At 43.0% G+C, this 16,953-nt stretch overlaps 1 protein-coding gene across 5 annotated transcripts in view; it reads left to right on the forward strand.

Moving 5' to 3' along the window:
* Positions 1 to 1,027: 1,027 nt before the first annotated feature.
* Positions 1,028 to 16,953, forward strand: part of Atg4c (autophagy related 4C cysteine peptidase) — a 66,284-nt gene continuing 50,358 nt past the window's right edge. For 2 of the 5 annotated variants that reach the window (XM_026782217.1, XM_005353452.2), the window contains exon 1: positions 1,107 to 1,241. The gene's annotated coding sequence lies outside the window, so the exon portion shown is untranslated. The other 3 variants (XM_026782218.1, XM_026782215.1, XM_026782216.1) reach the window with 3 other exon arrangements.

Below are 16,953 nucleotides of genomic sequence, written 5' to 3' on the forward strand. Positions count from 1 at the left end.
AATTCTAATCCTACCTTTGGAGAAGACGAAGAGAAACTTGTCCCATAAAAACCACAAAAAAAAAAAAAAAAAAAAAAAAAAAAAAAAAAAAAAAGGCCTCGGGATAGCTTGTGAGATACAGACATGCTACCTCCTCTAAGTCATCAGAAAGTGCTCAGCAGCTCCAAATAGGAAATAGACTATCCAAGTAGATAAGGGAGCAGATACTTAGTTATCTATGCTAATAAATCTTCCATTGGTTGTCTTGCCACACCCCTCCCGTGATTATTTGACTGTCCCATGTGAATGGTGAATATATCAATCTAATAACTCCAGGCTGTTTTCATAAGAACATTTAAAATAATTTTCCCAGTGTCATAGTACAGGTCTCTTATTCCAGCACTAGAGGGCTGAGAAAAGATCACAAGTTCTGGGCGAGCTTGGCTGAATTGCGAGAGTCTGTCTTAAAACCAAACATTATCGAATTATAATCGTGAAACACAGCTAAAAACAGAACATATTTTGTATGTTTTCCCTTCATTCTCTTGCGGTCCAGCTATTGGCTAGCAAAGACTCCCCCCCTTCTAGTTCCTACTCTTATTTCTTTTGCATTGCTCCAACAGTCTGCGTTCCTGAAAACGACATATTAGTAGAATTACATTTTGTCATTATTTGGTATTTCTCTCCACATTTCTTAAGAGCAAGATCCTGTATTTCAATTCCTGACAAGAATCTGAAAGTGAAAACAACGCACACGTCCCTAGATGCTCCACCAGGATATAATCTGCACCTCTAACCACAATTTGCCTTGGTGTAGAGATCTGAGTATTTTTATCCAAGGTTTGGTCATAAGGACCCAGAGCTCTATGCATGCTGGATCTTGTAGTCCCGAGGCCGCAGACGCTCGCGGTGCGCGACAGATGGTAGTTTAAATACAGCAGTTACAGCTGCGGGGGACAGCTGTAGATCCTAACACGGGGCTGCCGCTCACAGATGCACAACCCTGAGCTCTGAGCTTGCAGCCCGGGTACTTAGAGCCTGGGACAAGGCTGCCGGCAGGATCGCGGCCTGCGGAGGCGTCGGCGTCCAGTGCTACGGTGGCCGCACAGGGCCCTGCCCGGTACGTCCCGCGGTGCATACGCGCTGCTCGCCGTGGCTGCTGGAGCCGGAGCGTGCCCTGGTGTGGGAACTCCTGTGCAGCTGTACTATTATCCAGTCCTGTGTCGCCGAGGGGTCGGCTTGAGTCTGGCGGAGTGGAGAAGGTTGGAGCTTGGTGTTTGTAGTCTCCGAATGGCCGGTTCTCCGGGGCCCTGCCCGTGGTGCAGACCCTGGCCAACTGTCTGGGTTCCTGGAGGGTGTCGGAGCTTCTTTCGATTCTTCTTTCTCTTGCGGATCATCTCCCAGTTCCCCCTCTCACTTTGAACTGTAAGCCTTCCACTGGCCAGCTGTTCTATCCTTCTTGGCCAGACCAGGAGCTGTTTTATTCCCTAGCCACCTCATCCCACTGACTCTTCCTTAAGCCACTGGTCTTACTTCCCCAGGTTCTTTCCATTTAAAAGAAAAAAGTGCGAGTGTGAAATGTTAGATCTCAATCTGCCCGTCTATAGCCCCATTACCCCTTTGGGAGTGTTTGTAACTCCGATCTGTACCACTCTCTGTTGACTTCACTAGTTTGGCGTTTCTCACTCTCACACGAGGCTTTTTGAAGTTGGTAACTCACTATACCAATCTTCTAGGTGATGACTCGCTCACCATGACTTTGCTTGAGTTTATGTTTCTCAGGGTTTCTTTGTCTTACATTTTTGTTTTTTAGTGATTGCTTTCCCACATGGCGTTCAGTGCTTCCTTGGAGTTAAGAATACATCGCCTTATGGCTTTTTAATATTTGAATTACTTAGGTGGGGATTTTCTGTTTGTTTACCGTTTCTGACCCGGCATTCCCGTGCAGTTTTGGATTGATTTTGTGTCACCTGACATAAAGGAGTGATCTTTCCTGCCAGCTGCTTGTAATTTATAGATTATGAGTCTTGGAAAGTACCCAGAGGGGCTGGAAAGACTTTTGAAATGTATAGTCTCTGTATTTTCTGAGTTTCAAATTTTAAAGCCCAGACAGGGAAGAGTCCTAATTAGTCCAATGTCAGTAGCTAATTGACTGGTTCACCTGCTTTAAGATTTTGAGAACTGAAGTTAAAAACTGGGCAATGTGAGGGACTGTATAATTTAAGTGGCTAGAGGCCACTTAATTGATGCTGTTTCTATAAAATGGGATGCATACATATTTAAAAAGAATATTTTTATTTCTTTGTGTGTTTTTCTACATGTGTCTGTTCACCATGTGTATGCCTGGTGCCCCTTGAAGTCAGAAGAGGGCGTCAGAACCCTTGGGACTGGAGTTACAGATGGTTGTGAGCCCCCATGTGGGTGCTGGGAATCCAACTGAGGTCCTCTACAAGAATAGCCAGTGCTCTTAGCCACTGAGCCAACTCTCTAGCTTGGATGAAGATGTACTGAAAACTGTTTGGAAGCTTTGCTTGTTCTGTGTAGTCTGATAGCTTGGTTCAACATTTTTGTATTGCTATGTTACCCAGATATTTTGTCTCTTGTTTTCTGGGAACCCTGCAATTTAAGTGACTTTTGCGGCTCCCCTTATAATTACTGTGTTACAGAATTTCTGATAGGTAGTTTTCTTTCTTTTTGAAAAACAGTCTCACCATGCTGCCTGGGCTGGCTCCTCCATCAGTCTTCCCATTTCAGGGTCAGAGTGCTGGGTTTAGAGGCGTATGTCCCCTGTCACACTCTTTTTTTTTTTTTTAAAGATTTATTTATTTATTATGTACACAGTGTTCAGCCTCCATGTATGCCTGCAGGCCAGAAGAGCGCGCCAGATCTCATTACAGATGGCTGTGAGCCACCATGTGGGTTGCTGGGAATTGAACTCAGGACCTCTGGAACAGCAGTCAGTGCTCTTAACCTCTGAGCCATCTCTCCAGCCCCTCCTGTGTCATTCTTTAAGGGATATAGTACGTAACTATCAGCAAAATTGAAACATACCCTTCCAGGTTGGGAATATTCCTAATTAATCTGAAATGTTTTCTGCTATGGTTAAGACTATAAATGTATAATATTTTAGAATTGGTGCATGCCTATAATTCCAGTGCTCAGGAGGCTGATGCAGGAGGAGTTCTGTGATTTTGAGGCCAGGCTAGGGTGCCTAAGTTTGTTCTAGGTCAGCTTGGGCCATACAGTGGGTCTGTCCCAAAAAACATAACAAACAAAAAAATCCTAAACCACCCAACAAACATGTGACCTCTTCAGACAAACAAAACCCAACATTTTTATTTTCAGAATTAATTATTCATGGAATTCTTTATTGGAAAAAAAGGTAAGTTACATAACTATTTTATATATATATATTTTTTTTCTGAGAGTTTTGAGTTTCAAGATGACCTTTTCCTGAGATTTTAGTCATTTCCTAGGCATTTATTGGATTCTTCCTGTTTAAAGAAATCATGGCATTTGTTGATCAGAACGCCCTGCTTTCAGGACTCATCTCTGTACTATATAATTTCAAAACATCGTCTCCACATTATGTGAACTCAGTGAGCAGTTATTATTGATATTTCTGCAAATGAGGACACTAACACTCGAGGAGTTTAAGTCCACTTCTTTTTGATGCTTCCTGATACATTAAAGGGGCAAAGATTTGTTCTTTATCTTGGAGTACATAGAGCGTTAACTCGGTAAATATGTGCAAAGCAGCCATTTTATATCTGCCCATATCTATCTATTTTATACCTATTCATCTGTGCTTATCATCTATCATCTATCTGTACTTCCATGTACCTATTTTATATGTATTTATCGTCTGCCTATCACCTATCACCGCCTGATGTGATTTCCTCTGTACCTTCTATGGTGTGAGGAAAGCAATTCCAGGGGGAAGCACAAAGTGAACCACAGGTTCCTGAAGCTGAACTGTGGAGGCTCGAGATTAGGGAGACACTCGTGGACGGTTCTGTGTGGGCAGTGTAGTGCACTTAGCAGGTATACAATGCCTGCATTGGCTGAACCGATGGTCACTTCGGACTGAAGCAACTGAGTTTCATAGATCCTGAGTTTAAGAATGGAAGGGGTTTGAGCGCCGTTAGTGAAGGAACCCTTGGCAGGTTTTTGCTATTGATCTGTGGCGTGGGCTCGTAGCTTATAGAGCTGTTAGGTTTGAAGGAAGCAGAGCAGGTAGATGACCTGTAGATACACCTGTCTTTTTTTTTTTTAAATCAAATCATAGGATTAAAAAACTTTCAAAATTCACTACTATCTTATGAGTTACTGCCAGTTAAACAGGCCAAAATTGTCAACTATATGATGTATTTCAGTGTCAGAGTAAGTTGCAAAATTCTGTTACCAGAATTTATGTCAGTAGGTACTCCTCATGTTGCCAATTGAGTCTTATAACTAATTTTTATTTTTAGGACTGTTTACGAATCCATTTGTAATCTTTACCTCACACGTAACTTTTATTTGTTAACTAGGGATTCCTGTAGGTCCCACAGATAAAGTAGCGAGTGTCCTTGTCAGGGTTTCTGTTGCTGTGATGAAACACCATGACCAAAAGCAATATTGGAGGAAAGGGTTTGCGTGGCTTCCACATTTACATTGTAGTTCATCATTAAAAGAAGTCAGGACAGGGACTCAAACAGGGCAGGAACCTAAAGGCAGGAACTGATGCAGATGCAGAGGGATGCAGGTGGCTTGCTCATCATGACTTGCTCAGCCTGCTGTCTTTTAAAACCCAGGACGACAGCCCAGGGATGGCACAACCCACAAAGGGCTAGGCCCTCCTCCCTTGATCTCTAATTAAGAAATGACCTACAGCTGCATTTTATGGAGGGCTTTTTCTCAATTGAGATTCCCTCCTTTCAGATAGCTCTAGCTTGTATCAAGTTGTCATAAAACCAGCCAGCACAGTGAGTAAAATAGTCCATTACAGCAGACTTTTCTGTGTACTAGAGAAGGCAGATCTATACCAGGTAGTCACATTTGAAGTCAGCTGTGTCAAATGCTATTACAAAAGGACTTGATGCTCTTTTTTTTTCCGAGGAAGAAATATAGAGGGGAAGAGTGAAGCCGGGAGAGTGGTAGAACCCAACATGTGGGGTGAGACTGTCTGGAGGAGGTGGCGGTAAAGGCAGCCGTGGACGGATGTGAGAGGCGAGGGAGAAGACGTGACCACCCAGGTAGTTAAGAGACAAAGGTCTCATAGCTGGATGGGTTGTGCTGCATGCTTTGAGACAGAGAACATTTAAAGATCAGGTTTCCAGGGATAAACCTTTTTATTAGTATTTTTGTTGTGGCAGTGCTAGTAAAGATTAATTTTCATTATTAATTATGTTATTAATTTATAATTAATTTATGTTAATATATAAAATTTATATTTTTTCTTGTGTATCATTACTTTAATGTGTGTGTGTGTGTGTTTGTATATAAGACAGTATGTCATTATGTAGTCAGGCCTGGAACTCACTGTGTAGACCAGAATGGCCTCAAACCCGTGGAGATCCACCTGCCTCTGCCTCTTGAGTTCCTTATATTTGAATAATGGACTATCACTCAGATTCTTTCGGTGGGTTTTTATTCTTGAATGCAGAGGGGTGGAGCTGCAAGTGAGAGCATCTGAAAATGTGTTGGCATCTCTTCTGAGTCTACATGTGACTATGACACTGTTCACGACAGTGTAGCTGAGTGTGGTGGTGTGAATGGAAATGATCTCTGCCATAGGCTCCTAGAAAGCGGCATCATTTGAAAGAAGTAGGACGTGTGGCCTTTAGAGTAGCTGTGGCCTTGTTGGAGGAAGTGTGTCATTGGGGGTGGGCTTTGAGACTTCAAATGCTCAAGTCAGGACCAGTGTTTCCCTCTCTGCCTGTTGCCTGTGGATCCAAATGTAGAACTTGCAGCTACCTCTCTCTCCAGCACCACGTCTGCCTGTGTGCCGTCATGCTTCCTACCATGATGATAATGCATAAAACCTCTGAATGTAAGCCGGCCCCGATATATGTTTCCCTTTACAAAAGTTGCGTGGTCATGGTGTTTCTTTATAGCAATAAAACCCTAATTAAGACACTGAGTGATACTTTATTAAATAACAATTTTTTTTTTGGCTTGAGATTTGGCAGTAAATAGGGCATCTGGCTAAATTCTAACTTTGCTTACTTGGCTCCTATATTAATACAAATGTACATAGAGGAATGCAGACATTCTACTTTCCTTTGGCTTCCCTCACTTGTGTGATTTCTGATGGGTCAGTTTAGATTCGTATTTCACAGTGGTAATAATTAGAGTCTCTGACCAAGTAGCTGGACTCTGAAGTCAGGATGTCTGAATTCAGGGTGTCTTGTTACTTTCTGGAATACAGACACACAGAGTTATGCAAAGCAACGTAGACACTGAGAATGGGAGAACTCACTTTATCCTTGTCATGAGGATCAGAAGAGACAGTGCGCGTGCGCAGGCTCCCCAGTGTCCCTCCCTGGTGCGAAGTTCCGGTGACTGTAGTTAGGAAGCAGACTCTGAGGTCATCTGACTTGGGTAACAGTGCTTTAGTTGTATTGCCTGATAGCTGTGTTTGGCTTGGGAGAAAACATCATCTAGCTTAGCTTGTTGTGGTCATTGTGGTCCCGGGATGAGTTAGCACAGAGTCCTCAGGCGAGTCTGGGAGACTCCAGGTGGATCAGAACACACACAGAGTTAGTTGGCAGTGGTTACTTATCAGTTGTTAGAATTGTCACTTCTTTCTTTAATCTTAGTGAACTTTAGAATGTTGCACTCCTGTTAGCCCGTCTGGGTAGAGGAGGAAGTAGTTAAGCTGCTCTGAGGTCAACTGCTCTCCGGCCAGTTTCCAACTTTCCTTCCAGCCCAAACTTAGATCGCTAGCCCTCAGCACTAGCCCTCGTTTGAGCTTCTGTTGGTTACTGTGGATGCGCTCTCTGTATTTAAACACACATAGACACCTTTTTCTTACTGAGCTAGTTGAAGGTAAGATGAAGCCATTGTGACGCATCGCTCCAAGTACTTCCTCATGCAGGTTTTAATCATTAGCTCGTTTTCCCACAACCACACCACCATTAGTATACTATAGTACTTTAACGTTTCTGTTTGCATTTAATAATTGCTCCGTGAGATGATACTTGGAAGTCGTGTGGCTGTTCTATTTCCTGGCTGTTTTGTATGGTTTGGTAGCCATTCACAGTTCTTGCCCGAGTCAATCTTTGTGCTGCTGTCTGTCTCGGCAGTATTTCTGTCTGTTAGTCCCTTTCATCCTCTGGCATCCTCTTAAAGGAGACATTTCCCATCCTGGTGACAGCCTGTCTTTCCCTCACTGTCCTTTAGTGTGTAGTCTTCAGCCACAGCAGCCTACTGAATGCTGGGATTGTAGTCAAGGGATGCCACACTCTGTGTTCTTCCTTTTTTTCCTCAGTACTATGTACCTAAGAATTCTTAATTTTTATTTTTTTTCTGTGTGTTATAATATGCTACCATCATTCTCCTTTTAGATGAACTTATTTTTTAATTTTATGTGTCTAGGTGTTTTGCTTGCTTGTCTGTCTTTGCCCGTGTGCATGCAGTGTCCTTCACGGCCAGAAGAGAGTGTGAGGTCCTGACACTGCAGTCACAGGTGGTTGTGAGCCACCACGTAGGTGGTGGGAATCCAGCCTGGTCCTCCGGAAGAGCAATCAGCGCTCTTAAACAACCAGCCGTCTCTCTAGCCCCATCATCCTTTTGTTTTGTGTTCTTTTGATGATAAGTTATCTCAGATTGGTCAGTGGTGATCGCTCCGCTGGTTCCTCTTTCCCATGGGTATTCCCATCAGTTGTTGAGTGCTCTCCCACACATCCGTGCTGTGAGACGCTCAGTGCTCATCTGGTACAGTGTCTGCTGGAGATCTGAATCAGCCATTTCACCCTAAAGCCTGCTTTGTTTACTGTGAGATGATGCTTAGGAACCAAGACCTAGGCATTGGATATGCTACTGGGTATTTTTGTTTCTAAACATTTTAAGTAGGTCCTACCCAGCCACCCATGTGTGCTTTTAAGAAAAGAAACCATATCAAAGAATACTTTCTGTTCAAGCTCAGCGTTGAAGGGTTCTCTTCACGTCTCCAATTTTTCTCTTTCTCTATTTTTTTTAACTACAGGGAGAATTGAGGTTCTCAACCATATCAACATATCTACTTACCCATTCTATCCTATACACACACAAGCTTTTAAGATTACTAGTTCTTAATTGTGCCCAACAACAAATCTACCAGATAAAAATTACTTGGCCATTTTACAGCCTTAGAGTATATTTCACTAAAGGTATTGTATTCAAAATTATTTGAAATACTTTTTCCCCATGTGGTTATGTTATCAATTTAGCAAACTACTTTTTAATAGATTATAAAATCAGTCAGCCATAAAATTACTGTAGTAGACATGATAATGTAAACCTTGTCATAGTGTGTAGTTACAGAGAACTCGGGCTTATGTCTGCTGAAGAATGTGTAGTTTACAGGTTTTTTCTTTTTAACCTTTGTAAGGGTTAAAGATTGTGGGTATATTTTCCAATTGCTGTAATATTATTTAAAATTAAGAATGACTAAAAAATAAGCCAAAACCCAAAAAACCCAGACAATTTCTGTTCGTAAGTCAGAGTGATTGTGTTTGTGTCTGTTGTAAACAGTGCTCTTTTTTGGGGTAGTGATCTCACTTCAGCATTACTCTTTCAACAATAGATACAATTGTTGAGAACACTAACGAGTTTCTGAGTGTTCTCTGTTGTGTTCCCTGCATTATGTTCAGAATAGAAAGATGCATTTGTGTGTCCTTGGTCTTTGTGTCTGAACAGCACATTTGTAACTGTGTTGGCCTTGTAATAACTGTTTGTGTGTAACGCCCTCACTGGGAAGGGGAACTAAGCTTCACCTGTCACACTTTGTATCTGTGTTGTGATACATGACTGTTCAGTGGTGTGCCATTAGCATATAAGGTGGATGAAGGCAGGGACTGAGTTTCATGGCTTGCTTTAGCTCTCTTAGTGCCTTGGAGAAGGAGCATGATATTTTGTGTTTAAATGGTACGTAGTTACTACCTTTAACACCGGTAAAGTTTTTCTTGGCAAAAGTGACTAATGAAAGTTGACTAGGGAAAGAGTTTAACCACTCTTGTTACAAACTTCAAACTCACTGTCTAATTTCACTTTAAAAACTCCTCCCTCCCTCCCTCCCTCCCTCCCTCCCTCCCTCCCTCCCTCCCTCCCTCCCTCCCTCCTTCCCTCCCTCCTTCCATCCGTCCCTTTTGGGGATAGGTGTTTTGCCTGCATGTGTTTCTGTGTACCACATGTATGCCTGGCCTATGGAGGTCGAAATATGGTGTTGGATCCCTGGGATTAGAGTTACAGATGGTAGTGAGCTGCCATGTGGGTCCTGGAATCCCCTGGGTCCTCTGCAAGAGCAGGCAGTGCTCTTAACCATTGAGCCCTGTCTCCAGTCCCTCACTAGATTTTGTTTTAATTTAGCTTCTCCATTTAGTTTCCTTGTTTCTGTTGATGTGACCATTGTCCTCCTAGATGCCACATTTCAAACTACTGAATTATTCAGGACTCTATCTTGTGTGTGCATACCTGCGTGACACATTGTTGCCATGTTGCCGATCCCACTGTTTGAGCTTTCTGCAGGTATCCCTTTCCAATCCCTTACCAGTACCATGGTTAGCTCTTCATTATTACTCATCTATAGTCCTCCAATCCATTAATGGGGTTGGTGCTAGTTTATATGGAAAAGAGAAGATTGGAGGGGATTAGAGAGATGTTTTAAAATATCTTCTGGGGGCCAGGTGTGGAGGCCTATACTATTAGTTCTATCACTGGGGGGCAGAGGTAGGTGCAAATCTTGTGAGTTGGAGGCCAGTCTGGTCTGCATATCGAGTTTCAGGACAGCCAGGATTACATAGAGAAACCCTGTCTCAAAAAAACCAGCACCAGCACCACCACCAACAGCAAAAAAGCCCAAACCAAACAAAAACAATAACAACCCAAAGCATGCACACACACACACACACACACACACACACACACACACACACACACACACATGCACGCGCACACATATACATACACACACACACACACACACCAGATGGGATTTAAAAGTAAAGGATTAGTTTCTAAGCACCAAGCACAGCTGGTTATTGGAAATCATAGGGAAGAATTTGGTTCCGTATCACAGGGCTTCTGGAGGTTGAACGGAAGTTCTCTTCCTTGCCAGGCTTTATGGATGGAACCATCTCCCCAGCCCTTCCTATACCATCTTTTCAAGGAAATGTAGTTGTTAAACATGAGCACATACCCTGAAGTTAACATGGATTCTCCAGAACAGTTCCCCGGAGAATGAACAGTTTAAAACATTATCAGGCTTTTACAGTTCTAACTGGTACTTTGGGCTTACCACAGTACTGACACCCTTGTTCTGGAAGTGTCCAGCTAGAGGCTGAGGAAGTGTGGTTGGCAAGAGTGTTGCAAAAGAGCTCTCATCCTGTGGGTTCAGGCTGGGTCCTTGATTAGGGTAATGGTTTGTGATGGGTGTGTGTGAACCAGAGTGCAGATTGGGGTTTTCGCAATTTGAATGGAATCTATTTAAAACCCTTTTTACTTCCACATTTTCTTCTATGACTCCTCTCTATCAAACATTGTTGGTTAAGAGAAGTCACTGATGGTTTGGAGTGTATCGTACAGGACACACAGGTCCAGTGATCAAGATCTACTTATGATTTTAATGCCTCCTGGTTAGTAGATGTTTTGTAATTCCTTTTCAGTCTGGAGAGTCAAGTAAGCTTCAGTTCTTACAATGTTAATTTTTGTGTATAGACTCAATATTTAACAGCTTGGCACATTTCACTTAAAAGTATGAAATCTCTATTTATTTTTGGTTGACTTGAATTGATCAGAAGCTACTGAGATATAACATTTATCAAAATGTAGTAAATAATATATATTATACATATATTAGAGTATTATATATATGTATTAGAGATAAAATCAAGACACTACAGGTGCTATTTAGATAGTCCAGATATTAACTCCTTTAAAAGTCTTTATTTTATGTGTATATGTGTGTCTGCTTGTTTGTATGTGTACCACATGCATGCGCCTGAAGAAGCCAGGAGAGGGTGTTGGATCCTCTGGAACTTGAGTGACAGGTGGTTGTGAGCTTCCCAGTATGGGTGCTGGGAGCTAAACTTGGGTCCTCTGCAAGAACATCAAGTACTCTTAACCACTGAGCTATCTCTTTAGCCTCCTCAATAGTAATTCTTACAATCGTCAAATAATCATGAGGTTCATTTAACCCTTGAGGCCCATGCAGGGTGGTTATGGTGATGGTTTACGCAGCCTGTGAGATGTAATGTACCACGCAACACAGCTGTGCACTTGGGTCACAAGGCAGGTATGAAGGAAATGTGTGTCTGCCCGGTACTTAGACTCCTCTCTAGCTTTTGGTTTTAAGATAATGTTTGAGTGTTCCATTTCATTTAGGTCATCATTATGAAATAACTGTGTATCAACATACTGTTTTTAAGTGGGGAATGTGACCCTGAGGAGCCTTCAAAATGTTTAGGAGCATTCTTGGGGCAAAACTATTATACCATTCTTTTTTGCTCTTGGTCCTCCATTGTTTTCTAGCCTTGTTCAGAGAATACATGTCCTCCCTGACTTGTGTCCCTGTTTGGGTTGGAATTGTTTTTCTTTCTTTGTCTTGGTGCCCTCAGCTTGACCAGGAGCTCTAAGAGGAGACAGCCAGTGTAACTGTTGGCACCCTGGCCTCTTTTATGCTAAGTGTGCCGGATTCCTGGATGGCATTTAAGGAGGGTTTGCAGTTTCTAGAGTATAAGTTTAGTGCATGAAAATAAATGAGTGGCAGGCAGAGGAGGGAGCAGAAGTGAGTGCAGCGCATGAATATAGTGCTGACATGGAGAGATATTAGAGAGCATAGGTGATCGCTGATAAGGGACTGATTTTTAATAAAAATATAGGCATGTAGGGACTAAAGAGAGGGCGCGAGAGTTAAAGTATGTCCTGATCTCTCAGAGGACTCACGGACAGCCCCACCACCTACACTGGAGAGCCCACAATTGCCTGAAACTCCAGCTGCAGGAGGATCTGATGCCTCTGGCCTCCACCAGCTCTCACTCTGCACATATGTGTGTGCACACTCCCCCATTCCCTGCAGAATAATTAAAATAAAACAGCTTTAAGTGCAAGCATACGAAGGGTGATAATGAATGAAAAACTTAGAGTAGACTTTACTATTCATTTTATTTACTGGCGTAGCAAAAAGCACGTAAAATTCAAGCTGAGAGCTGGTGAGGTGGAAGCCCGATCTGAGTGATCCCAGAGCCCACCGAGAACTGACTCCCCAAAGTCCTCCTGGGACCTCCCCCTCCACACTGCATCCCCTTACCTCTCCCTCTCTCCCCTCCTTGTCTCCTTCTCCTTCCCCATATTAATAAGTAAAATTTAAGAATTCTGAAGCAATTTTTATATTTCATTTTGCTACAGAATACCAGTTGAGGAAGGAATCCAGGCATATGCATTTGTACACTGTGACCAAGATCTGTTTTGTATTGTTTTTCCCTACGATTCTGTCTGCAGCATTCTGCCTTAAATCCTCAGTGGATAAAATATTTCATCTGTTGCTGGATGGGAGAGCCTGAATACCTTCACCTGGTCTTCAAGGACCTTGACTTGAATAACCCTTTTACTTATTAGTTTGTAATTTATAACTATCCTAATTCGTAGTTACGGACAGAAAGATTACTCTGAAAAAGACCATTTTCCGGAAGAACTCTGCTTAGTCATCACTCCACGTTACACATCGTTAACAGTAACGTTTACGAGTGAACTCCATCTCGCTCGCCCCCTCAATCTGTATTCACTGAAGTACAGCCCGAGTTCTCTCCTTTTTCATGTGATTATCTTCTAATTGAAAATGGAATTGTCACCAAGTGTGGTGGCATGTCTTTCATCCCAGTACTGGGAAGCAGGGACAGGTAGATCTCTGTGAGTTTGAGGATAGCCGGGCTACATAAGAGAGAGACTGTTTCCAAACAAACAAGCAAACAAACAAACATGCCTAAAAAAACAACAAAAGGATCTGTCAGAATGTAAATAGTGAGCAGATATGTAGAGAGGATGGATCAGTTGTAGCAGGTTTTAAAGATATCTATTTGAAAAAGGATTTACTGATAACCATACCATTTAAACTCTAAAAAACAGACAAACAATAAAGAAAAAAAGAAACCATGCTTCTAAGAAGAAATCTGGTAGTTTGAGGTTTGTTATGTTGATGTTTTTCCATGCTGAATTTGCATAAAATAAAAATCGGTCTGATCATAGGGCCAGTCAGGCCAGGTGGTTTAGATACTAGGGGGATTGAAATACACTGGAAAATGGCTATTACCTAGACCCTCTAAGCCAATGGAATAATTTTCCTCTTCTTTAAATCAAGGTTTGCTGAGTAGTCCAGTGCAGCAGGTTTTCCAGATGACCAGGACCAAATCATGGCATGGAGACTTCTTATTGGTTATGAATGCTCAGCCTCACCTTAGGCTTGTCCCACTAACTCCTAGAAATTATTTTAACCTGTTTCTCTTTATCTGTGTTCTACCTTAGGCTTTTCATCTTTCTTTCCTTCTGTATGTCCTACTGCCCTGCTTACTCTGTATCTGTCTGTCTGGCGGTTGCCTGGCTGGCTGGTCTCCCTCTCTTTCTCCCTTGTTTTTGCTAGAACCTAGATTCCTCCTCTTACTTAATTCTCTCTGCCTGCCAGTCCCGCCCATCCCTCTACTGCCTAGCTATTGGCTATTTAGCTTTTTATTAGACCAATCAGGTACCTTAGGCAGGCAAGGTAAAACAGCAACATATCTTTACATAGTTAAACAAATATTCCACACCATGGTTATTATGAATAAAACTGGTATGAACTCAGTTGAGCAAGTGTCCTTGGGTATGATTGAGCATCTTTTGTGGATATGCCCAAGAGTGGTTCTAGCTGGGTTTTGAAGTAGATCAATTCCCAATTTCCTGAGAAACCAAGTCAGGCTCTTTTTAAAGTAGTTGTCTATCTGATATTGATCTTGAGTTTTGTCCATCCTGAAGGCAGGGATGGGTGAGACAGTATGGGTCCGGAAGTGGTGTGATCGTGGCTAACCCCAGTTTGTTGCCCACATCAGCTGCCTAGCCACCTGTGACTGGAGTAAGCTGGGGACAAGTTTGGCAAAGTAGCCGTCTGTCTCTGATACCAGTAGGAAGACTGAGAAAACAAAACTGTTAAATCAAGTGGGATGGCTGCCTCCCATTGTGTCCCCAGTAGAAACCCTCCTGTCTGGAAACACCTGTCCACAGTCATGTGGTCACAGTGGTCACAGCCTTTCTGTACTGCTGCTTGACCTTCATCACAGTGGCTCCACTTTAAACTACTGCAGCCCAGCTGCTGGGACTGTGTAGTCTGGGGATTCTGGTCCCCAGACAATGGCTCTGTTGCTGCACTAAGGGTAGCTTTAACTAATTCTTTATCTTTCTAATAAAGCTCAAGATTCAAAGGCTAGGTTAAAAACCTGGGTGCTCAGAGAGTTAGAGCAGGAATCTAGTCTCTAGAGAGAATGAGGGAGAAAGAGAAGGAGCTGCCTGGGGCCAGTCAGCCGGTCACACAGAGGAAGCAGAAAAGTAGGGCATAAAGAATGAAAGGAAGGTAAATGGCCCTGAGGCAAAACGTAGATGAAGAGAAACAGGTTAATGTAAGTTATAAGAACTAGGGGACAAGCATAAGATAAGGCCGCACATAAGTCGCTGTGTCGTGATCTGGGGACTGGGGGTCTGAGATAGCCTACTGCATTTGGCACCCAATGCGGGGTACCATTTGCATTTGGAATTTTTATTTGGGAGCTGGTTGGCTGCCCTAAGAGAGACAGTTGGCTAGCCTCTGTCTACTAGCCCATGTGGCCCTTTCTGTCTCAACCTCCAGAGAGGCAGAAGCTCTAGCTGCATGTAACTTGCCTTGAAGCTTACACAAATTTGCTGTAATTAATTAACTTTTAAAACCCTGGCTGGGCAAGGTAGCACAGGCCTGTCCTCCTGGTACTCAGGAGGTCGAAGAAGGAGGGTGGCAATTTTCTAGTTAGTCTGGATTCCGTATTGTGACTGTCTTGAAGCAGATAAGACTTATGGATGTTTCCGGAAAGAGAAATGGAAATAGTGAGGGGAGTTCAGAATTTTATAGTGAGACAAATACTCAGTACTTCTCTTTAAAAATTATATAGTACATATTACATAACATAAACATGGTATATTTATATCTTGTTATTTTGTGTGTGTGCGCTCGTGTGTATGAGATGTATGTATCAAGAGACCAGGGGTGTGTGTGTATGTGTGTGTGTGTGTGTGTGTGCATGCATGCATGCGTGTGTGTGTGTGTGTGTGTGTGTATGTATGAGATGTATGTACTGAGAGATCAGGTATGTGTGTGTGTTTGTGTGTCTGTATGTCTATGTGTGTGTGTGAGAGAGAGAGAGGGGGTATGTTTAGAGAGTGCACGTGTGTGTGTGTGTGTGTGTGTGTGTGTGTGTGTGCTGTGACTTGTTTGTAGAGGTCAGAAGAAAGCTTTGGGAAGTTGGCCATGGGGCCTGGGGATCAGGCCTGCAGGTTTGCCCAGCAAGCACTTGTACTCAGCTACCTCACTGGCCTCGCCCACCCTTATATTTAAGGTGAAACTAAGTTAGTGAATTAACAAAAGAGATCTCTGTGTAATTTTCTTTAGTCAAAGCTGTCATGGGAGTTTAATTAAGGAGGTGGTGTCTACATGACTGAGTAGCTGAATCTGACTGTCTAGAAACTCGGTAGTGTCTTCGCTGTAAAGCCATGAAGGCGCTTCTGGAGAAACAGTGGCCACAAAAGCTGGATTCCATTGTCTCCATCTGTGTGAGTGCCTGGTGATGACGGAAGCTCTAGAAGGGAACCAGTGCTGTGACCCCAGGTAAACCTGGATGAAAGCTGCCTAAATGATAGAGAGAGACAGAGACAGAGAGACAGAGCATGAGAGACAGAGCACGAGAGAGAGAGCACGAGAGCGAGAAACAGACACAGAGAGAGAAGAGACATAGAGAGACAGAGCACGAGAGAGACAGAGCACGAGAATGGGAGAGACAGACAGAGACAGAGCATGAGAGAGAGACAGAGGCAAGAGACAGCATTAGAGAGAGCACGAGAGAGAGAGGGAGAGAGAGAGAGAGAGAGGGAGACAAGAGACAGAGAGAGGACAGAGCATGAAACAGAGCATGAGAGGAGTGAGAGACAAAAGACAGAAAGAGCATGAGAGAGAGAGAGAGACAGACAGACAGACAGACAGACAGACAGAGCATGAAAGAGAGGCCTTCCCAGAGACAGGGCTATTAAACTTTTTTGGTTTTTGTTTAAGATTTATTATGTGTCTTGCCTGCGTGTATGGAAGGTACCATGTGGAGGCCAGGAGATGGTGTTAGATCCCCTGGAACCCTGCTACAGACAGTTGTGAGTTCTACAGAACCGTGTGGGTTCTGGGAATTGCTCAATAAGAGCAGAGGTGCTTTTAACTGCTGAGCCAGCTCTGCAACTCCTGACTGGACTATTTTAAGAAAAATAATCAAATAAAATGCTGAGAAAGAAAAAAAGAGTAGCTGTCAAGTCTTATACTTTGTAAGAGGGGATTAGGAGAATGTTTTTGGAGGTGACAGACACATTTATTACCTTGATTTTGGTCTTAATGAAACTATTACATATGTGCATATTTTGGTGTATAAGAAAACAACAGAAAAATAGTCATGATCTCAGGTCACACAGGGGCTGACCCATGGATAGGTACACTCTGCAGATCCAGGACCAGGCCTGCGGGATGAATAGGTACACTCTGCA

This window comes from Microtus ochrogaster, chromosome 10 (assembly GCF_000317375.1).
Source record: "Microtus ochrogaster isolate Prairie Vole_2 chromosome 10, MicOch1.0, whole genome shotgun sequence".
In the NCBI taxonomy this organism is placed as follows: domain Eukaryota; kingdom Metazoa; phylum Chordata; class Mammalia; order Rodentia; family Cricetidae; genus Microtus; species Microtus ochrogaster.